The following is a 24,058-nucleotide window of genomic DNA, read 5'->3' on the forward strand; positions in this document are numbered from 1 at the left end:
ATAGGTTGAGAGAGTACAACACCTGGACATGGGTGGGGATTGCATTGCTGCACTGCATACTGCTTTCAAGGTGTGGCTTTAAGGTGGCTATTAGCTCCAAGATCACATTGCTATCCAGCCTGTATTGTTCATAAATCTCTTTAACTGTCTACTCAAACATGGTCAGCCTGACTCTGAATATAAACCCCTGTCTCCACCGCCTCTATTGAGCAGCCAGTATGTGCATCCTCTTCACTATCACATACAGGGCAGCCATTGTGGAAGTCCCTGATGTATTCTGGGGCTGTTTTTATACTTTGAGCCCTGGTACCACCTGTTTTGAGATGGTGTTGAATTGCATGTGCAAATGGGTCATTTAGCGAATATTATCAATTTGCAACTCACTTCTACATACTGTTTGCGAGTCGCAATTAGGGATTTACTTGCGACTTGCAAAATCTGGTCACAAAATTTACCGACTTGCAAACCGTTCGTATCGTTATTTTCACTTTGCGAATGGTTGTCATACATTGAGCACGGTCGTTTTGCATTCTCAACTTGAATACGATTTGCGAGTTGCAAAGTTGTCATACATGTGGTCCTTAGTGCTATATTTTAATGCACATTGCATTTTGGACTTTAGTACGTATTTTGCAATAAAAAATAAATAGTGCCACAAATAACAGCAGCTCGCGTTATAGTAATTTGAGTTGTTCCCGGACTCCCGAACTAAATGCTGCTGCAAACATGGAGTAATTAATTACCCTATGTTGTAAAATAGCGTAATTTTGGAGATTTCATTTAACAAGCATAATGCAAAATTCATGAAATTACACAAGATTATGCTGGTGTAATGGAAATTTTGCCCGGGCTTAAATTAAACCAAACCGATTTACCACATGTATGTTCCTCATCAGGGCCATTCCACTTGGCAGTTCTAACAAACAGTTTATTTAATACCCCTGTGTGGACCATATTACAGTAGTATATTCAGGCCACCAGCTGAAATCTGGAAAACTTTAATCTATCATCTGGTTGGAAGAGAGAAAGAAGAGTGTAAATTAGAAACAGATGGAAGAATGTTATGTCAGAATCAAGAATTTCCTCTAGATCCCTAACCTTTTGGATTGGATTGGTATGAACAGTGCTCCAAGTGTAGAAGCCTATACAAAGTGGTAACGGTTCTTTCAGGTACATTCCACAATTTTTGTTTTAGTTTCACAAAGTCACAAAATAGGTTCGCTCATCAAGTGGTCAACATTAGTTAGGCACTCTACCGGGTTTCGTTAACTAGATGGATGTAGATCAGAGTACCATCCATTTATATCTGAAATTGAAGACTGTGTTGTTCAATTGACTGGCCAAAGGGCTTATAAAAGTTTCAATATAGTGAAGGTAAGAAGTACTGCTGGGGTACTAATGATATAACCAGCACGTTATTGCTGTGTAGTTGTCCTCTGCTTGTGTGTTGGCTCACTCTTATTTTGGCTAACAGGGTATATGGCCCTCTCATCCGGTCTACATCCGTATTGGTTATCATGGAGTAGGTTGCTTTGTTCCACGAGTTTCTGCAATTGCGTTATGACTTTAGTTTTACAGATGCGGGCTCGATTCCTAAAGGAAATGTACATGTGAAAATCTTCACACACATAGATTACTGTACATGAATTATCAGTCTTGAAGAAGGGTCTATCGTTTTGCCCGACTAATGTTTGCGATTATACTTGTTTGGAAATTGATTTGATTAAATTTTCGAGAAACCTCAAGTTGAAAAGTTTTTTTGCCATTATGGACAAATCAATGTACAAGAAATTGGAGAATAAAAATTCTGAGATGACCATTGCTGATTTACAGAATGTCCATTTATTAATGTCATTAACGGAGGGGTAAGGCTTAGAAATTGGAGATGTAGCAGTTATGTGTGATGTTATCACTGATTATTCATGCACTAGTGGGTTGAGGACTAAATCTAAATTCATTCCCCAAGGAATTAAATTTGCAGCAATAGACATATTTGTTAAGAAAACTATGGAGGAATTCCATAGTTTAGAAGACAGGGGAATTAAGAACCTGAAATGCAAAGATAATTTGTCTCGTCAGGAAAGGGTAGCTTTGCAGGATTTGAGAAATGACAACACAATAGTAATTTGTGAAGCCGACAAGGGGGGTAACATCGTGGTTATGAACAGAACTAAGTATATTCAAGAAATTCAGAGGCAGTTAAGCGACTCTAGTTGCTATGTCAAAATATTGGGTATTCCGATTAAGGATATGACAAGACGGATTTCAGAGAGACTATACACGTGGAAGGAAGAGTGAATGATTGATGAGGCAGAGTATAAATATCTGAATGTAATTCATCCGACCTCCCCTTTCATTTATACGCTACCTAAAATACACTAATCTAAACCAGACCCCCCGGGTAGACCGATAGTTTCGAGCATTGGGAGCTAGACGGAAAATTTATTGGAATTTGTCGATGGCTTCTTAAAACCTTTAGTGGTGAATCTACCATCTTACGTGCGTGACACCATGGACGTTTTGAACAACTTGAAGAATTACAAATGGGAAGATGGAATGATATTGGTTACCCTAGATGTGGTTGGATTGTACTCCTGCATTGAAATGACAGAGGGGAAGAGTCACTTAATCATTTTTTAAGCAGTCGCAGTGCTGGCCTACAAGATCACTCTAAAATGTTGGTAGAAGTGAGTACTTTAGGAAAAGAAGAACATACCTACATAAAAAAATAACACAGGACTTCAAGAGACTTACAGTAACAAGTGAAAAAAGAAGAAACACTCACACCCAATCATACTTCACAAAAAGGTGCATAGCAAGACACAAACATAATTATAACAGAACAGATCAAAACAAAATCTCATATACATTGCAGTTACAATATTTGAACAAATTTTAAATAAACATTATTATTCAATATCATGTACATAAACAATAATGTGCTGTATTATTCATTTTTATATTTTCTTCTATCTCTGCAAATTCTCAGTCTACACTATGGAGAATTTTTTTAATGGAAGTCATAGGTCACTGACTTTTTGTGGCATTGTAGGTCTGGCTTCAGCTTTAACTGGTTGAACGACTTTATGTTATTAATTCTTCAGACAAGTTCAATAATATGTAGCACAGAGAAAAGGTAGCTTTGGGACAGCTCCCTTCAGCCATTAGCGTTCATATTTTTCCATGGTTTGGGGATACTTGGATGGGTTCCCCATCATAGCCAGGCATTTCAAGGAAGGTTACATTGTCCCATTGCTGTTCCCACTAGGTGTTGGTATTGGGGACATCAAGAAGTCCTTTTGTTAAGAGCGAAGATGCAACATGTAGCTTGTACTTAATTCCTGGTGTGTGTTCTATGATGTAATTCATATTCTGAGACAATGGTATTTTATTTGCTAAAATATGGTGTTTTTGTTTAGGAAGTGTGTGAGGTTTGGATACCTTCATCTGTTATAAAAACATACCGTATTTTCCGGCGTATAAGACGACCTTTTAACCCCTTAAAATTTTCTGGGAAGTCGGGGGTCGTCTTATACGCCGGATACAAAAATTGGCGGTTTATTTCACATAGCGCGGACTTCACCCGAAGGTGTCAGACCTCTCCTCAGTTGAAAATGGTGGCGCTTAGGGAACTCCAGCACAACAACAAAGAACGTAGGCGATGGTTGCACTGTGCAACAACACAATATCAGCCCGTCGGCGGTCTTGAAAATAAATTACCGTACTTGTACAGTTACAGCCCGTCGCCAGCCAGAGGCAACTCAAACGCTGCGCAAGGTTTAAAGTAAAACAAATGGCGCCGTGAGCCCTACCTAGACTGCAGCTGCACATCCCCCCAAGGTTTAAACTAAAACAAATGCACAAATGGCGCCGTGAGCCCTACCTAGACTGCAGCTGCACATCCCCCAGGCAGACGAGGCGCTCCTCCACGTGTGCTGATCTCGCTCTCCTTCCGTAATTCTTACGCTCATCGGAAGGAGAGGAGCGTCAGTACCACATGATCTCAGTCCATGGAGATAGAAAGGGGACTGTAGGACGTTAGGAAGTGGGGGTCGTCTTATACGGCGAATATAGCATTAAACCTACAGTCTGTCAATGAAAGTAGGGGGTCGTCTTATACGCCGGGTCGTCCTATACGCCGGAAAATACGGTAGTACTATTCACTAACCATCCTTGCATGCATACTTATTTCAATTTGATTTCGTGAGAACATATTGATCGATTTATGATTTTTTTTCCAAAGGACATACATTTGTGCCCATAGGCTTTCTTAAAAGATGCAACAAAAATATTGACTGTTTGTCAAACGTATCTACTACATAATACTTTGCTGTGTATATGTTTTAAGTTCAGCACTTCCAACACAAACTTTGTCTTCTTACTCCTTTTCCTAACACTCTTCTTTTAGGGTGCCTCTAATTCTACTTTTGTAGTTCTTTCAGCAAAGCTTCAAACTTTCAATATTGTTGTACACCAAGATGTAGTATAATTATGGGATTTTCGTTTTGCCAGTACAGCTGAGGAAAACACATTCAAAGTGACTGAACTGTTGCCAAACACTTCAACTGACAAAACGTCAGACTAACTGACTTTGCCACTGTGTGTTAAGATACATTGGTAAAACATTCACTCGCCAGTAAAATTCACCTCCCTTTTCCCTTTTCCTGATTATAAAGGTGTGAGGTGCTATGGGGAAAGAAGGCACAAGGAATGATTCCTGACTAGGCACCAAAGCACATTAGCAGAGGGCTGGCACATTACAAGATGGTGGAATACTTGCTTGAAAGCAAATTAAAATACACTGTGTTCTATGTGGAAGCACTTTTGTGTCATACATGGTGCTCTAATTTTGTCTTAAGGCCACAGTATGTGCTAGATATAGGCAGTCATGGAAGATGCTCCATTTATAATCCAGAGTGACAGGTAAGCAAGCCACACGTATGCACTGCATTCAGCTAGCCATTGTAAATGATTTGCGTCGATCAAAGACTGATGAGAAGTAACACTCAAGCATCCTCCACAGAATCCCATACATAAACAGTGCTACACAGGAGTGACAAAGAACCACCCTACAGGGATGTAGTGGCTTATTTATTTATCTTTGCAGTCTTACATAGTGCAAGCTCAGCTTAAAGGCATTGTATCCCTCTATATGGGCACCAGTTATATTGCACGTGGGAATATTACATTTTTAATGCATGTGGAAATTAAGTGATTTGCCCAGAATCACAGGATTTTGAGTCAATGCCAGGGCTCGAACCTTGTTCCCAGTTCCAAAGTCAGCAGTACTTGCTGTAATGCAATATCCTCTCCCCTGGTCATTCTCTGGTTAAAAGCAGCCAAGATAGATTCTCAAAAGGGTACATCCAGGAGTGACCTAAGAGCAGACCACAACCAGCATTAGTTACAGACAGCCAGTATTAATGCCCATGATGGTGTATCCTGGAACCAACTAGCCTGAATGCTCCTTAGAATCCATTGAGGAGCAGCAGAAGACAAACCTGCATGCCTGCACTGGATATAGTCGGCATTGTAAGTATATGTCCTAAGAGGATGGAGCCTTGTTAATGCACTGTAAGAGCTACCCAGAAGAGATACTGTGGTAATCATCAAGCAGGCAGATTACATGCAGCCAGAGCCCCAAATCCATGTTCTACTGAGATTTACGACTACCCTTTCAATGAAAAACTTAAGAGCCCATCTGCCACCCCCTGTAAACTGCCCAATTCCAGCTAATCTTGGAGATACGCGCTCCAATATCCAAAGACTCTTCATCATCTCTGCATGCTCATTGACCAATCTGAGTTCCTCCTAGCCTTCATGAGCCCCCCTCCATTGTCCTCAGAGACATCCATGCTCCATTCCCTCTACTGACACCTCCATCACTCCCATTGATGGAAAATGTTCAGCCTTCCATTTCCTCATGTAGATACTCCCGTCAATGAAGAGCCTGCAGCTCCCATACCTCGAAAAAGACCCTCCACCACCCCCTCAGTGAAGAGCCTCTAACCCACTATGGATGCATCAATCCTCCATTTAGCCCATAATGGGGAGCCTTCAATCCAACAGATCTCCATGGAGATTGTTTAAAGCACCCTCTATAGAAATTTGCCAGCAGCCCTCATCTTCAGTGATATGCTGCGGCCCATCTCCCTCCATGGAGGCTCTGCAGCCCTGCATGTCTGTGAAACACTGGAGTTCCTGACAGTGTTTGGCTGTCATAGGAGGACTCTAATGGCTGGTATTGATTTGTGTTACTCTTGAAATGTGATGTACCAGGCGATGATTGCAACAGCGGAATCTCTTGATGGGAGTAGACCAGCTATTAGGAGTAGTTCTCGTGGTCGTCAGAGACTCTCTGACCTTACCCCTACCAATACGGCTACAAGGGTCTTCCAGCACAGGAATTCCGCTGCTCAATGTGAGGGTTCCCTGAAGCAGGGTAGTGTATGAACAGACAGTGTGCGACTGTCCACGTCAAAGTTGTGCACATTACATGATATAGCAGCTTAATATTTAAGCGCTAGGACTTAACTCAAAAGTTGGCAAATTAACAAAAAAACAAAAAAAATTGTCAGAGGCCAACTTTGAACATTTTAAACAATTGTGCGTGGGATTCCAGTGCTTATCTTTTTCGATAATACCCTTAAACCATACTAAGATGTCATCCAGGTGTCCCCCTGCTGATAGTGCAACAGTTCCTACCTGTGTGCATAATGTTATACCTTTCTTATTCTTCTTATTTTGGGTGTACTCTTCATTGCTTTTAGAGTCTTTTTGTTGTGGTATGTATCTTTCGGTCCACAAATGTTTAGAGAAAGCCACGTTCATAAAACAGCTGAAAAGAGATTATTGTTGATATATTGATGATAGGCTAAAATGCGAAGTCTGAAACGTTGTGTGGTCTTACACAATTATAACATTTTTTCCTCCAAAATTGTCTTTTTGAAGCTTTGATCCTAGTTGATCCAAAGCATGTGTATTTATTTTATATTCCAGAACCCTCTACCAGATTAAGTTGGACATGATAACAGTATCTGCCAGACTAGAGTTTGTATAATCAATACATTGTGTAAAGGCCAGCAAGAGTGAGTGTTTGTGAAGCAGGAAGTCTTCCTAACTTAAACTAGAGTTTAATTCCAAAAATCGCGCTGGTCTAAAAATGACTGTACAAATAGATGAGGTTAAAGTGAATGCTGTCTGGGTGAGTCACATTGCCAAATCAGTATGTCCCTGGGTATGACATGAGAACACGAACTGCCTCAGCAACCACAAACGCACATACAGGACACAAAGAAGCCAAGCCCCTAAAGCCTATTTAGAGCAACATGCAGCGAAGCAAAAATGCCACAGTGCCTGATCTGCAGCCTTTTCTACACACAGCCTCGGGACAAGTTATTCCCACAAAAGCTATCCCGAAGAAGAAAATAACAAAAAAGATACTGCCAATCAGGTGTTAAACTTCCTTTAACAGCCTACGTTTTCCTGGAACGTTTTCTTTTTCTAAATAGAATTTTTCAAATGAGCAAAGTGTAATTACAATCACAATAAAACATGGACATCAGGAGGTATTTTTTTTTAGCAGTTTATGGTTGAGGTAGGAGGTTTCTTCTCTTTAATACTTTTCCAGCTGCCTACACAGTACATTTAATAAAACTGTTAGCTACCGGTAATTACTAAGGGCAATACCTAATTAGCCCGAGAGGGGGGCACTTGTGGTAACAAATATAACCAAGTCCTGGGCACACATAAAATCATTTCACAGTGAAAGTGTATCATCACACTAATTTCCATTTGCGACGAAACACGTGTTGGCTGGTTTATTTATGCTTAATGAAAATTGGAATAAAGACTCGGGTATATTATCAAGGACGGCGTTAAAATTATCGCTGGTTTAGTGGCAGAAAACTGCAGCTAAAACGGCAATAATGGGCTTGATAATATGCCGTAAAGAATTCCTATAGAAGCCCAGGTTCACACCAGAACATGGACTTCTATTGGAATTCTGAAGGGCATATTATCAAACCCATTATCGCCGTTCTAGCAGCGGTTTTCTGCCGCTAAACGGGCAATCATTTTTAACGCCGTTCGTGATAATATGCCCCTAAGAATCTTTCCACCTACAAGAACAATTGATCCTTACTTATGAACTTACCTGTACTGTGTTGATACACTTTCACTCTGAAATTATTTTATGTGTGCCCAGGACTTGTTTATATATGTAAGAGTGCAGGGTTTCCCTACACCAACTCTAGGGGTTCAAGGGATGTTTCCCTTACATGGTTGCACCATACACAACAGAGCTCATCGATATCTGCGTTTACAGAGCAGAGCGCCACACTTCCTGACTTACTGAAAACCCTTCGATATAGATCACCTGTGGTAACAAGACACTAGAGAATTAAAAAACACAGAATCGCTAGATTTCAAACGTTTTTTTTTCCTTGTTTTTCAATGATTTCTTCTTTAATTCTATAAGCGTGGCCTGTTAATTTAATTAGTGTGTTGTGCATGAGGGTGGAATGTTGTGTGCTATCGTCCACAATGTGTTCATTTGCTAATAACTAAGGCATCTTTTGAGGAATCCACATGACATTTGGTAGATATTTGCCATGTTTAATGGGTTGTATGTCTGGCAATTTTCGTCCAGATCCATCGGGAGGGGTACAAAGTTGAAAGGGGGCAAAGATGATTGCATGTACTTAAAACTTTGGTGCTATGGAATGAATTATCATTGCATTTTGCAGGCTGTTAACATATTAAAGTAAGTGGAGGAATCTTAGGCTTCAAGCTGGTCTGGTGGGGTAGAGCGTCATAGGTAAATGGAAGGGGGGGGCATTTATTTTCTAAAAACTTTGACACAGTTTTACTTATCTGCGCCACACCTGGACTTACAATGTTTAACATATTCTTGATATTTTCAGTTTCATGCAAATCTGTTAAGGGAGTGGGTACTTAATGTGGTGGGTCAAAAGAACACCATTTACTTTTTAGCCCATAGAGGAATCTTTTCTTTCCCCTAGAGATAAACTCTGAATGGATCGGCCTGAAACCTGAGGTTGCTGGACTGGGTTTGATGCGCGAATAGCTTGATAAAAATCATACTGACTCATTAACCAACACCAAACGTGTTAGCACATACCAGGTTCCATGGCCACCCCATGTGGGACTGACAGTCTATGACAGCTTAGGTGCATGGACTGACCAAAGGCAAGGCCCTATACCAAAGTGTGCTGTCCACAGACTTCCAGCCCTCTGGTGTCCCACAGGGCCTGGCCAACACCCATCAATACCTACTGTGCACAGCCTGCAACCTATCAGGTGCCCGAAATTGACCTGGCCATCCCCTGCTGTGAACGGCCCTTTTATGTTTGCTTTTCTTATCAAAACACTTGTTGAAAAGTGAGATCCCTCTATTGGGCTTAACGTGGTTACAGCTTTTCAAATGTCATGCAAATTCCTTAGCCAGCACCGAAGTTGTTACAAACAAACTCTTTATTGGCATCCCACCCTCATCACATGAACAGGTCCCTCTATTGATGGATTTGTAAGCAAATCAATACACAATGAGTAAACTAAACTTGCAACGCATCTTCCACATTTTGTACAGAATCATTATATAGCACCTAAGCTATAAGAAAGTGAATGTTTTTTTGACCAATTTTAACTTTGCCCCTTTGCCAGATCTGTTTGAAATCTGAGATTCCTGCACTGGCCTTAAACTGCTAAAATCCTATCGAATGTCACACTAATTCATTAATTAGTGGTATTTATTAGCAAATAATGCTTTTTGACACTTATCATTTAACTCTGCCCATCGAGGATGGATTTGCATGAAACGCAATATATCAAAGATAAGATAAGCAAGAAAAGGGACTGCTAAATTCTGTGCAGATGTTATAATGCACCAAAATTAGTAGCATATGAATCATTTTGACTCCTTCCTTTTAAATGGCTCCTCTCATTTAATCTGTATACAACTTGCCATATCAACAGGAAACTCATTATACTGAAGGTTTGCAAAATGTCATGAAGATTATTGACATGGTATCAATGTTGTTAGTAAATAAGCACTTTTTTGACTTCCCCTTTTAAATGTTCCCCCAGAAGACTCATCGCAAATTTGAAAATGCTACAAATGAGTGGAAATTATATACATTACATAGTCAGTGATGAGGTCTGTGTAGTTCTAGTTAGTTCAGCGTTTCCATTAAAAAGGTTTTTTAAATAACTTTGTGCCATTTCATGAATTTGCATCAAACTTTCTTAAAAAAAAGAGCATCCACTTTGGGTTCCTGATGACCAGTGTCATGCAGATCTGTCATGTGGTGACAAAAAAGAAGTGGTCCCTTAAGTGGTATTTGCCATTGTGATGCCAGAGGATGCTCTGCTCCTCAATTCAGAAAACAAGTGTCAGAACTGAATTACACAAAACTTGGCATGAAAATAAGTAGAACTGTAGTCAAGAAAGTGCCTTTGCTCAGTTTGGCGTAAATCCCTTTAGACTTTTTCAGGAAATATGTCTTTAAAAAGTGATTTAGTCTTAGGGGCAGCTCCTCCAGTAGGGCGGAGGAGTGTTGCCTCACTGCTTTCTCGCAGTGCGAGAAGCAGAAACATAAAATGGTAAAGCTACCATTTTATGTTTCTGCTTCTCGCACTGCGAGAAAGTAGAAGGGTTTAGTTAGGGGTGGGTGGGTCTACTCGAGGGCAGGGGATGAATGCTGCGGGCCCTGACTGTTCGGGGAGCCCTCTGGAGCTGACCAAACCAGTCATGCGCACTCTCCCTTTTCTCCATGTAGTCTGCATGCAGCATGCATGCAGCCTACATGGAGAAAATGGCCTTCCCATAAACGCCTGGCTGGTCGGCGTCCCCACCAATCACAACACTGCCATTGCAGTGCTGTGATTGGCTTAGGGGAGGGGAGGGAGGCTGCCTGATTCCTGTTTCTTCCAGAGGCAGGAGAGCAGGAGTATGGGGACCCGGCCAGGGGCTGAGACTGCATGGGACCCGGGAAGATACTTTTTTTTAAATTACCCCCCACGCGAACCCCCACTGCGCCCACAGTGCGACCCCACAATCCGCCCCCACCCGCGAGTAATTCCAGCCACGACTGTTCAATCTGAACACAAAGATTTTAAGTTAGAGAAATATCTGTACTGATGGAAAGATCAGTGAATCCAAGTTTGTGTACCTCCTGCAAGTGAAAAGTTTAAAAATATTCGAACCTAATTGGATGGAGGATCTTTTTTACTAGAAAAATCTGATGCTGCTGCCTTTAAGGAATTCAGTGCTTTAGTTTTGAAAAACTAGGTGGGATGGTCCTAAAAGAAGCATAAAGAACACAATTAAATACATAGGTGAGCCCTTGCAGAGGGTTGGGTGGAGGGCTTGACCGACCTCCTCAGTGTCAACCTCCCTGGCCATCCCCTGTTGCACTTTAACTTAGGTCATGTGCAGTGCAGGTTGGCCATAAATAGAATGTTAGTGCAAGGAAGAGCTGTATGTGGCATATGATTAAAAAACACCAGAAAATCACTGAAGAAAACAAAATATTAAACTTAAGTTATGACTAGCTGTGGCCGTCAAACTTCTTAGCCAAGTAGGTGGTGTTTATTGCATCCTCCTCGGAGAAAAGAGGAGGCAGGTGTCTCTAACTTGTCTCTGTGGTGAATTAGGCTCATCTAGGTTCAGAATTTTTGTGGAGGAGCAGACCCTCAACGAAATTGCAGCTGTAACAGCTTCAACAGCACTACAGGGGGTCTTAGACAAAATCTCTTCACAACCAACTATTCCGGCCTGCCAACTTATAAACACACCAGATAATGAAATGGTGGTAAGCCGGAAAAATGCTGAGGAGCAGGGGCAGGGCATTGGAGGGTCTTCAGTGGCCACAGTGGCTCCCCTAGAGGCTCTTTTCTCTTCCCTGTCGGTCGACATAAAAACGTTTTTTTCCGTATCCGAAGCCAATCAGGGTGAAATCTGTCTTTTTTGCGAAAATGTAGATAAAAAAATTGATCTTTTAAAATCCAGGACGGAGTCATTGGAAAATTCTGTTGGAGAAATTAAGGAGTTGGAGGTTGCTAAAATTGATGTTGCCAACCTGAAGAAAGAGGAGATAACACTCCGGGACAGACTGGAGTTGCTTGAAAACAACTCACGGAGGAACAATTTGCGCCTTCTAAATGTTCCATAAGGAAGTGAAGGAGAGGACATTACGTCTTTCATAGCCACTCTTATTAAAGAGTCCTCTCCTATTATTATCCACTAGGGCTAGAATTTATATAAGTTCTTTTATGACACTATAAAAAGGCATACATAAAATGAACTAACCACAATTTGGCACAACCCAAGATGATCTTGGGGAACACTACTTAGCCTGCATTGCATCGGAATGTTTTAAGTTAGGAGGAGATGGAGTGGGCTACCCCGGCAGGCAGAAGCTGGTCTATTAGTCCAGATAAATGGGGGTAGGGTTCTCCAAGGGTGGGGTGGGGATAGGGAGGGTGAAGGGGGGGCCAAAGGGGGGCACAGGGTGGGGATCATATGGGAAAAAAACAAAAAGTGTCCTCATTCACCTTTTAGCCGCATGTATTTGCATTGTTCACCCTTGGTCTGGGCCTGGCAATCTGGTACAGCCAGAGAAACTCTTATCTGCGGGGTGATATTTGTATGTATGAACTTTCACTCCATCCTTAGAAACAGTAGACACACAGAGTTGTTGATATTTATTAATAATATATTATAGTCCAGTTCCTCTTGTGGCTTTCCTGAGGAAGGCGCTTGCCACTGAAATGCCGAGATGAAGATTCATCAACATTCTAAAGCCACATGTAATGTTGTTTAATGATCATGTTGTGAGTGACATTCATTCGTGATTAAAATGTGTGTCTTCTGCAATTGTGTGTATTTATACTTTAAATCAATGTCATGTTGTATGTTTGTGTGATTGTCTTCTCAAGATTTTCAGCTTTTCATCTAACTATGGGCCTCATTAGGATAGCGAATGGACCTGCGTCCGTCCGCAACCCCCGATGTGGAGGGACCGTCCGCAGGGGCAGTGGCGGTCCCTCCGTCCGAATTAGGATGTGACCCCCACCCTGGCGGTCACATCCTTTATTTTTAACATTGCGGCGGGTGCTGCTTGAAGCAGCACCCGCCGCAAGGTTAAATATGCATGCTTTTCATTTGCATGAACAAAATGGCAGGCATTGCGCGGTGCCTGCCGCCTTGTACATGCACATGCTGGAGGGTACCATAGGTACCCCCCATGTGCACCCCCCACCCCCGACACCCTGGGGGCCCGCAATGGCCCCCCAGAAGCTATTTTCCACATGCTTTTCCACGGCGGTAAATCAGCTGCGGAAAAGCATGTTTTGACACACATTGTAATTTGGCTGGCGGTGTCTTGCAGACACCGCCACCAAATTGCAGCCAACACCCCGCGGATCAGCGGCGGACGGATCTGCCATCCACCGCTGATCCCACCGCCATCCTAATCTGGCGGTGGGTGTTTTGAAGGGCCGCAGCGGTGATTCCGCATCCTCCGGGCCAGCGGTGGCTTCCGCCGGCCCGGAGGATGCGGAATAACCGCAATCATAATCGGCCCCTTTGTTGGGGGTTATGTGGTTTGAGATTAACAGTTTAAAGGTGAAACAAGCTATTTTAAACTGCAGTGTCACAATTTTATTTGGTGAAGACACCCTCTTATAGCACACTACCACTTCGAAAACCATACTTTAATCAGAAAGGCTTCATTGCCTGTTGTAGTAAAAGGAATCCTTCTACAAGTTGGACACAACTATGTGTTTTCATAATTGCATCCTAAATCTTTGCATCCAGGACAGCTCTATCAACCAAGACATCTCTAAAAATATCCACAATTATTGATACTTTGGAGTTACTTGTCCTTCAGGGGGATTTCACCCAGAGACTTTCAAGCACAGGAGACTTGGAATGCTGTGTGCCAAACAGGGTTGCTGCACCTATTTGAACCAGAAATGGTATTTAAGTTGTTTCTTATGTAATCTTATTAGCTCTTTTAAAGTGTTCAGCCACTGGAAAACTTTCAGAGCAATGGGGTGATACAACTCTGTGCATTTTCAATTTCTAACTTGCCAAAGGGGTAGGTTTTCAAAGTTGGGCTGCTACTGAAAAGTCTGTAGGATAAGGCACTGGTTGTGTGTGAATTATTCCCAAGACAGTAGTAGTGGTGGGGTACGGGGCGGGTGTGAAAGTACAAAGATTTTCACCAAAGGATTAGTGATTTCGATGAGCTCCATAATAGCCAATGTGCTATTCCAGTATCTGTGGCAAGAAAAATTCCAGGACATAGTCCTTTAGCTGCTTGATTAGAACCTTCTGCAATAGGGAGCCATCAGCAACAGCTGAGCAGCAAACATTAGGTTGCAGGAGCAATATAGTTTCAGTCATGAATTCTCTTATAGAAAAAAATCCATATCAATGTAAAGGGATTGATGTATCAATCTAAGCATTCTTCTCTGGCATCTTTAAGAGGATTGGCTAAATTGTTGATGAGGTGCATTAGGCCAATCTTGTGATCCCATACCTGCATAGATATCGCCTGGATTCTATAAATAAGTCATGTCATGCTCTTCTTCTACTTTTTATTAAGGCATTCCCTGTTAAACTCCTTGTATTGTTTGGGAGCATGCCCCCACTTTAGTTCTTAAAGCTTTGATATTCAAATGTGTTTCTTGCACGTTATTTGCATTTGTCTTAGCTTTTTAGCTGTTGGCTCTACCAACATCTGAGATTCTGGACTCCTCTTTTTCAACTTTCGCTGTTCTCTTTCATTTCCATTACTGCTCCCAAGCTGATTGCTCTTTCCCTGGAGATGGACGCACCCACCACCTCAGTCTATATATGCACCATTTAAAAAAAGTGCAGGTGTGTAAGTGCAGTTGAGTAACAAGTATACACAAACTTTCCTGATGAGCTCTAACTAGGGCAAAACCTGTCATAGGTTGCTTGTGTTCCAGTTTAGGGAGGTCCGGGCCTGACAGTTTGGGCTGGACTGTTCCCATGGGAGCAGGGACAAGACTGATTTGCATATGGCTGGGTCCAAACTAAAGTTGCATGGTGTGCAAAATTGCAATTGGACTGGAAAGCGGCCCCAAGTCATTACCAGTGGCTAAGTTTATTTCAAGCACTCCTTCCATCACTATTTTTGTATTCTTTAGTGCACCAGCCAGGCACAGAAGCTAGTATGCTTCCGTTCACCATGCTTCACAGACTGGGCCTTACATTTATTCTGGAAAACAACTGGTACAGGTATGTCCAATATTCTTGTCCCCAGATAGTGGTACCCAGTCTCTTGCCATGCTGCCTATGGACCCTCCTTACTTCTGATAGTCCCTTAAATTAGTATGCCCTCCTTTGTATTCAGCCATGCAAACAAATGATACTCCCTCAGCCCTGTTGTCTCCTACACAAGATGTTTCTCAGTTGCCTGCTCTTGAAAACGTGTTCCTTGAGCAAACACTGTGTAGAAATTAACAATTGAATCACTGATCTGACCTCAGTTTTCCCTTCCATACAGAGTAAGTATTATAAGGCAGTTAGGCCGGCAATTTCACCTGTTATTTTTTAAATTAAATACACGTTGATATAATTTTTTTATAAAATATGGAAATTACAAAACTATCTACCATTCTTTTTGCCATGGCAGAGATGTTCGTGGTAAATGCCCAACTGGTATACTTATTTTTCTAGTTCTGCATGGCGTAACACCTTCCTGGTCCTTACTCTAACTCCAAAAATGCTCTTCTTGACATAATCCTCCACGTGCTCTTCAAGCCTGCTAAGTTCTACTCCTTAGTGACTTTAACATTTGAACTGTAGATAACTGCCTTGAGAGCGGCATCCTTCAATAGGCTTGTAATCCCATGTCCTATATCAGAAGGTCCCCAGTATGACCCTTCTGGCTGGACACATCGATGACTACATTGTGTCATCTCCAGAAGCTCCTCAAGTCACAGAATGAATTTTCTTGCCCTGGACTGACCATGAACTCTTCTCTTGACACATATTATATTTCTACACCTGCCTTTTCAAGATGGTTGCCCAAAGCTTCTGCAAGCAATCACGGTGTGGGTTTACCTATTGTCTCTCAATCTCCTGTTGATCTTAACATTCCTTCTGCCTTGTTGTTTAATGGATGTTTTTTAATCACCATCGATCGTGTAGCCCCTATTAGAAATATCCTTCTGCTCCATGGTACATAATGAGCTTTAATGTCTTGAAACTGACTATAGCAGGGAGAACGAAGCCGACCTGAGACCTACGCCCTGCGTGGAGACGCTGGGAAGCCATCGGGCAGAGCCGTGAGGTGAACGGCAGTACTAACAGGCAGAAGGGAGCACTGGGAGACTCCCTGGGACTACTGCCCCCAGCAACCTCTGGGGCGGCGCGCCCGTGACGCGAGCAGAGCGCCCGGAGGCGCTTGAAAGGCCGACACCGCCCAGGAGTCCCGGGGGAGAACGAAGCCGACCTGAGACCTACGCCCTGCGTGGAGACGCTGGGAAGCCATCGGGCAGAGCCGAGAGGCGCCAGGGAGAAGCCCGGGACAAGGGCGGGCCCTCTGTGGCCCTCAGAGGCCTGAGGAGGCTGGGCTGGGCCTGACACCCTGGTCCCTTTGAACTGACTCTAATTCTGTAACTATCAAGTGAGACTTTTCTTAAATCTTTGTATTTACTGTGTCCATATTGAAGCATATTTGATTTACGTTTTGCAACATCTGTGACACATGATGTCTAAATCTAAAAACGACAAAGCTGCTACTGGCCCTGGTACTATTGATAATTATATGGTCAGAAAGGTTTCCCAAATCAACAGTGAACGACGGGCATCGCTGGGGAAGGAGAGTACCGCAATATGTGCGGCCGAGCCCCCGCAGGCAGTGGGGGAAGCTGTGATAGAAGCCAACTGCGACGGGTTAGTTGGTGATGTGTCTCCAACACCCATCGTGGTTAGGGCAGAGGTACATTCAGACCATCATGGTGTATCTAGTGAAGAGTTGGTGGAAGTTCCATCTAGCACAAGGCCGGTAAGGACCTGTAGGAAAGTATTGTCAAAAAGGAGGTGAAGCAGAAAAAGAACGGTGGTGTTGCAGAACCAAAAACGTATACTGCCCCAGGGATTAATCCCTTTGTATTCACGGGGAACAAGGAAGGTAGCTCTAATTTGAACATAAATATTGAACAGTTTACTACTCTTATTAAAAACCTGGAGTCTAAACTGGAGGCAAAGTTAGAAGAGTCACTTAGACCACTGGTTGCTAAGATAGACACCCTGGTTAAGGAAGTGGCTAGGCTTAGTAGCCTGGTCTCCCCTCAATAAAGGGCAACAACAGGTATAGGGGCCAAACTGGGGGAAGGAAGGCAGGCAGCGGGAGTGCTAGGTAAAAACCAGCAGAATACCAGCAATGCTGTGGTAGCGGCTAATACCGCTAGTACCGCCAATACCGCTAGTATTAGGCCCTCAATAACACTAATTACCCCTGTTCAACTGGAATCCTCAAATCTGCAGTCACAACCGAATCCAACTGCTTGTAATAGAGCGGATTCTAGATCTCAAAGAAGTAAACACAGAAGCAATTGTTACCTGAATCTACCACCGGATTGTGAGCCATTTGTGTTAGTTTTGACTAATGTTCCACCTGCGGGTACCCATCCTGCTTCGCCATATGGTGAGTCGCACACCTCGCTCAAAAATAAAACAGTGTCCTGGTTGAGTAAAAATTGTGGCTTTCCGATTGGGTACGCAGACCAGGTAATGGCGGTAAGGAGAGTGAACTGGGTGGGACCGTCTAAAAAAGTAGGCAGTGGAGACTGTATTGTGGTGAACTTTAAACATCCCCAACATGTGGCCACGGTACTTTTAAGAGCATCTTCTTTAATTTACAATGAGGATAGCATATGTGTACGCCCGCTAGGGTATTTCTACGCACATTTGTGCAATAACCACCCCCAACAAAGGCTTGCGATACCCTTGGGCGATATTCAGACCCCGGTCAATGACACGCACTTTATGTATAATATTGTAAATTCATGTGGATCTGGAAATGTCTTAAATACACATAACAGACCTAATTTCACTGGGAACTATCAGCAGGGATTTAATGTCAACACACAGAACAGGTTTGAGCTTTTATCAGGCCTAGAGTTATGTGATTGACATGAGATACCTGTGGGTCAGGACATGGTAACCTTAGATGATCTAGCACCCACTATGGACCTACAGGACAAAGTTGGACGTAGGAATGTTGTTTCATGGAATGTGGCGGGGTTGGCTGCAAAAATGACAGATGTAAACTGGCTTACCTATATCAAACAATTTGAGATCATTTGTCTTCAGGAAACATGGCTGGTAGAGTGTGATTTGTTTTTAGAAGGGTACAAGGCTTTTTATGTACCTGCTATTCCATCAATTAGAGGCAGGCCAAAGGGTGGCTTGGTGACTTTTGTTTCTATTCTGGTCACCTCGAAAATCCAAAAAATTGATGTATATCAATCAGGCATGCAGGGTGTAGTCCTAAATGGTAAAAATAGGAGGGTTGGTCTGGTAAATTTTTATAATGCTACTAATGTTATTACAGCATCTAATCAACTACTTGCACTTCAGGCTTTTATTACTACTTCTATGAAGGACTCTAGTTATAATCTAATGATTATGGGAGACTTTAATGTGCATTTGTGTGGCGATCCACTTAAGAAATGCATAGCGGACCTGCACTGTGAGCGTATTAATGGTCTACATCTAGAACACACAGTGGATGGGGAACTGTGTAATGCTTTACTAGATAATTTTGATCTGTCTTTGGCAATGACAATCAGGGACCCCCTAAGAAGTTTTGAAACTCCCACATTTAAGGGGCATGGCAGGGGCACATTCATTGACCATATGTTACTATCACAGTCAATGTTGCCCTTCCTGGAATCTTTCGATATTGAGGAAAACGAATATAGTGATCACAGCCCTCTTGTAATTTATTTGAAGGGATTGGGGATCACCAATGAAATGCAGACGAGTACTGCTGGGAGGCTGAACACCACAGATGGGAGGCGGCGACTTAAATGGTCAATGGTTACCCCGGATCTTCTGTATAAAAACATTGAGGAAAATTTCACAGAGGATATTGTTAACTGTACTCAGAAGGGGGCAGAGCCACGTGAGGTTTTAACTGCTTTCCAAGATCTGTCGCGGAAGGTGTCAGACCTGCTGATGGTCCCAGTTAAAAAGAATATGGGGAAAGGTGGGCCAAGGTGGTTTAACCACGACTGCTCTAAAGCGGCCCGGAATCTTAGGCTAGCATTGTCAGCTTCCCCGAGAATCCAGGAGAATATTAGAGTATGCCGCAAAGTATATAAGTCTGTCCTCAAAACCCATAAGGAGTTTTTGAGAGAAGAGGCATGGTGTAAGATACTGGACCCATCCACTCTAAATTGCAGCTCCAGGTTCTGGGCATTAGTTAAAAAAACGTTCCTGGCAGAAGAGCCAGGTGACGGCTTGGATTGATGCATAACTAAGGAGGAATGGGAGCAGCACTTTAAAAAACTGTATTGTTCAGAGGGAACTGTAACAGTGGAGCCAGTCACTGTTGGTAGAGGAGGAACTATTGAATTTGACATTAGGGAGGTGTTGGAGGCCATAGAAGGACTGACAGCAAGGAAGGCCCCCGGACCTGACGGGATTCCCCCAGACTTATTTAAGTCTAAACCAGGTTTTTAGGCGCCTATTTTGGTGGCAGTCTTTAATGCTGCTGCCAAGGCAGGCTGTCCGCTGACTTGGGGACTGTCGAGTATTGTGCCAGTATTTAAAAAAGGAGATAAGGGCAGTCCCCATTGTTACCGGCCAATCTCTTTAATTGATTCGATGGTTAAAATTATTGGGAGAATTCTGTTGCAGAGATTAACATGCTGGGCGACCGACAATAACATCATGTCGATCTCCCAGTGTGGCTTTTGCGTGGGCGTTCCACCACAACCCAGTGTCTTAACTTGTTTCTCGTCCTGAGTAAATACACGGTGGCTCAGAAGGGAACTGTCCATCTCGCCTTCATGGACCTGTCATCAGCCTTCGAATGTGTTAATAGGGGAAGGCTGTGGCAGTATATGAGGGAGAGTGGAGTGGACACAGGGATTGTGGACTTTCTGGTGGACATGCACAGTCACACTAGCGCTAATGTTAGATACTCTGCGAATGGCGACACTACTGGCAAGTTTGATATTAAAAAGGGAGTGCGCCAGGGATGTATTCTCGCTCCATTCCTTTTTAATTTTTATATAAACAAATTAGATGCTATTTTACAGAAGGTACAGGCAGACTGCCCTAGAGTGGGCAGGCGGGGCATTCCAGTTCTTTTATACTCAGATGATGCGGTTTTAATTTCAAGAACGGAGAGGGGACTCCAGATGCTTTTAAATGCTTTTAATGTTTTTATGACCGACAGGGACTTACTGGTCAACAATTCAAAATCATATATTATGCATGTTGGCAGGCAACCAAAAAAGAATTTTGTGTTTAAACTTGATGATGTGCCAATCCCGGTCACAGAAACGTTTTCTTATCTTGGCGTATTATTTGATACTAAACTCAGCTGGGGCCCTCACTTGGCCAAGAAAAAGGGAGAAATGGCGAGGGTCAACGCATCCATTTTCAATTTTGCCACGAAACTGGGGAAGAAACCAGTTAGTGCAATGGTCAAGTTATATAACCCCAAATCAGTTGCCACAGCAGTATATGGTAGCGAGCTATGGGGCTATGCAACAGGAGAACAGTTACAGGTCGCTGAAAACAATTTCCTAAAACGTCTCCTATGTGTGCCCACCTGTACTTCTAATCTGGCAGTCCATGAAGAACTGGGGACACAGTATTTATGTGACAACTTTGCTATTAGGCCATTGACCTGTTGGCTTAACCTGTGGTTAAATCAGGATATACCTCTTACTCACCAGATTGTAAGAGATCTTGTATCTCAGGACAATTCTATGTGTATCCCCTGGCTAAAATATTTAAAATCCTGTTTTGAAAGGCTGGGACGGCCAGAACTGTTTGACCATCCTAGTGGGATTGTAAAGGGTGATGTAGCAGCCATTAAATATGCATTTTGTAATGATAGGCTTGCCCAAAGAGAAAGTGAGCAATTGTTGAAGCCTAGTGTTAGGAATTATGTGATGTTAAAGACCTGTGATAGCATGGAACCTTATTTAGCAGGATCGTTTACCTCACATGAAAAAGTTCTGTTGTCAAGGTTCAGATTTAACATTTTTCATCATCTTTTAATTAGACCCAAGTCGGATACTTTTAATAAGTTTGCAGCGCCCTGTGGCTGCGACGGGAAGTCTCCACAGGATATGCTGCATTTTATGTTTTTATGTAAATTTTATGAATATCCCCGCCAACGTTATCTTGTTGCCCTCCTAAGAAGACTTAATTTTAACCAAATCAGACCAGCTCTTATTTATCTTCAGCTCTTGCACAGTGACAGTGTTCTCCAAATAATAGCGTTTTTAAAACTAGCTGTTAGACTGAGACTCTGTCTGGACCAATGACCGTTCTATTTTGTCTGATTGATTGGTTGGCTCATGGATTACATAAACTTTGCCCTCTGCACCTTACTTTGCACTCTTGCACTTTTCAGCCATCCCGTTCATCTATTGTTACTGAGACACGTGTTATATGACTTTCTATTGTGGATACAATTTGTGGAAATAATGTGAACAATGTGTTTTTAAGTGTATTGTTTATATGTGTACTTTTATGGTCTGAAATATAACCGAAATAAATTCTCTTTTGATTTGATTTGATTTGACTATAGCAAATGCAAACTTAGCTTTTCCTGGACTTTCTGTGACGGCCTAAAAATATTATACATCTCTGCTAGAAAAGATAAGGAATTCTCCATAGCACAGTCGGTTTACTAACAAAATCGTCCAACTGGTCCAATTTCTCAAAGGAAACCTTTGAAAGTGGAAATACCTTAGCAAGTGAATTCTGTATACATCTTCCGAGACTCTCTACAAACACAATCTGATTTTCTTTTTCTCCAACTTTAAAAATTCACCTTCATGTTCATCTGTTTTCACCTGGCGACTTCGTAGTCTTTTATAGGAACTTCAGAGGTTCCCTCTGCTGCCATAGCTCTGGTCAGATTTGAACATCCTACTCTGGATTTTTCCTGCACTCTGCTCTTTTCTATCAAATCCGGATACTCCTCTTGATCTTATGAAAAGGATCCATCTTGCCATCCTTGTCAGTACTCCATATCTTGGAAAATGGTTTGTCAATCATTTCTCACAAACTCTGTTCCACCTTGCTGGAAAAAGCAATACTTTTTCGTCTTTTGAAGAAACCTGGCACTGAGACTTTACTGTGGCTAATTTCCTGTCTATTTCTCTACTTCTGTCCCCTGCCACACTTATTAAGGCAGAAGTTAATGTACAACTATCAACTTACTTTGAAACCCAGTCTTTGCTTGAGCCTTCTCTGAGAGGTTTTTGTCTGACTCACAGGAATGAGTCCATACTTGTAGCTGCTGCAGATGAACTCAAGGGGTATCTGAATGCCAGGGATCAAACTGCCATGATACTTCTTTACCTCTAGCACCTTTACATAAATCTCGCTCACCTGTGTTATTGTCCAGATGAAGAAAAACTGGGGAGGGATGTCTAGCCCTTGGTTGCTTATCCTTCTTCCTAGCTAGAAACAAAATGTTCACCCTTCCTACTTTGGGTTTCATCGGCTGTCTTATAAGTCTCTCAGGGTTGCTCCCTGAACACCATTATTTTCAGTGCATATATGTCCCCTGTTGAACTTGATAAGAACCTTTGGTGTCTAGTAGTTCTTTTCTGTGCTATTGACCTGCAGCTGATTGTCAAACAGCAACTTGAATCTATTTAAGCTTTCATAATTGCCTTTTCATGATTGCCACCTAGATGTCTGATAGTCATCTGCAGGTCTCCAGTGACAAGACAAGACAGTGGTAATGATATTTATCATTTCTACATCCCAATGACACGGTTCCTGGTGGACTTAGTTTGATATCTCCCATTTCTATAAACCAGACCAGGAATTTGGCATACTATTTAATTCATCCATCACCTTCAAAACTTGGATTGCTAAGGTACGTACTTTCTACTTCCTTGCTCTTAGGTTTCTAAATAAAATGTTTCCAGTTGGTCCATCTCCACCTAAAATACTTTCCTTTTGGAGAATATAGCAGCCCAAATTGACTGTGGCTTTGCCGCCTACATAAGCCTGACAAAATATCTGCTGCATATGCTTCTGCTTATCCAGAATGTGGCAGCCAGATTTGTACTTGGCCTTCGACACAGATAACGCACCAGATTATTTGATAAATCTTGACTAGCTCCCTGTGTCCAAGAAGATTCTTAGGAGCCTTTATATTTTTCACAAAGACTCTTTTATCAATACTAACATTATCTAAGAGTTGATGAACATTCATATTCATGCTTTATGCAAATTTGCCCTTTCTACAGTGTCATCCCCGATTTTTGCCTTCTGTTGCTGAATCTGTTTTTTGTTGGCAAAATGACTCTGTAAACTTTATCCCTGCTAACCAGTGGTAAATTACTTGTTTTCTTCCTTTTAAACATGATAAAATTAGCATACACATGATTGGCACATTTATTTTACTTGTAAGTCTCTAGTATATTACCATACACTATAGAGGTACAGCAGGCCTGTAAATTAAATGTGTAAATTAAATTAAATTAAAAGCTTCATTCTTTGTGCCATCCCTTAAAGTATTATGGTTTTGCCATTACAGTAACACGTCTGCTAGTGGCTTACAATTAACACCTGGAAAGCACTTCAATCGGGCGTGGCCAAGATACAGAAACAGCTCTTGTATATTCACTGTCTAGCTGCTGAAATGCCAGCTTTTGTTCTACCAGACGTCTGTCTCTGAATTTCTGGGGGATGCAAGGACGGCCTCAAACTGGATTCTGGTGTTATATATGAGAGAACTCTTGATTACCATAGTATGCTAGCCACACCCCTCAGCTCTCAGAGCCA

The sequence above is a fragment of the Lissotriton vulgaris genome, chromosome 6 (genome assembly GCF_964263255.1).
Source record: "Lissotriton vulgaris chromosome 6, aLisVul1.2, whole genome shotgun sequence".
NCBI lineage: Eukaryota > Metazoa > Chordata > Amphibia > Caudata > Salamandridae > Lissotriton > Lissotriton vulgaris.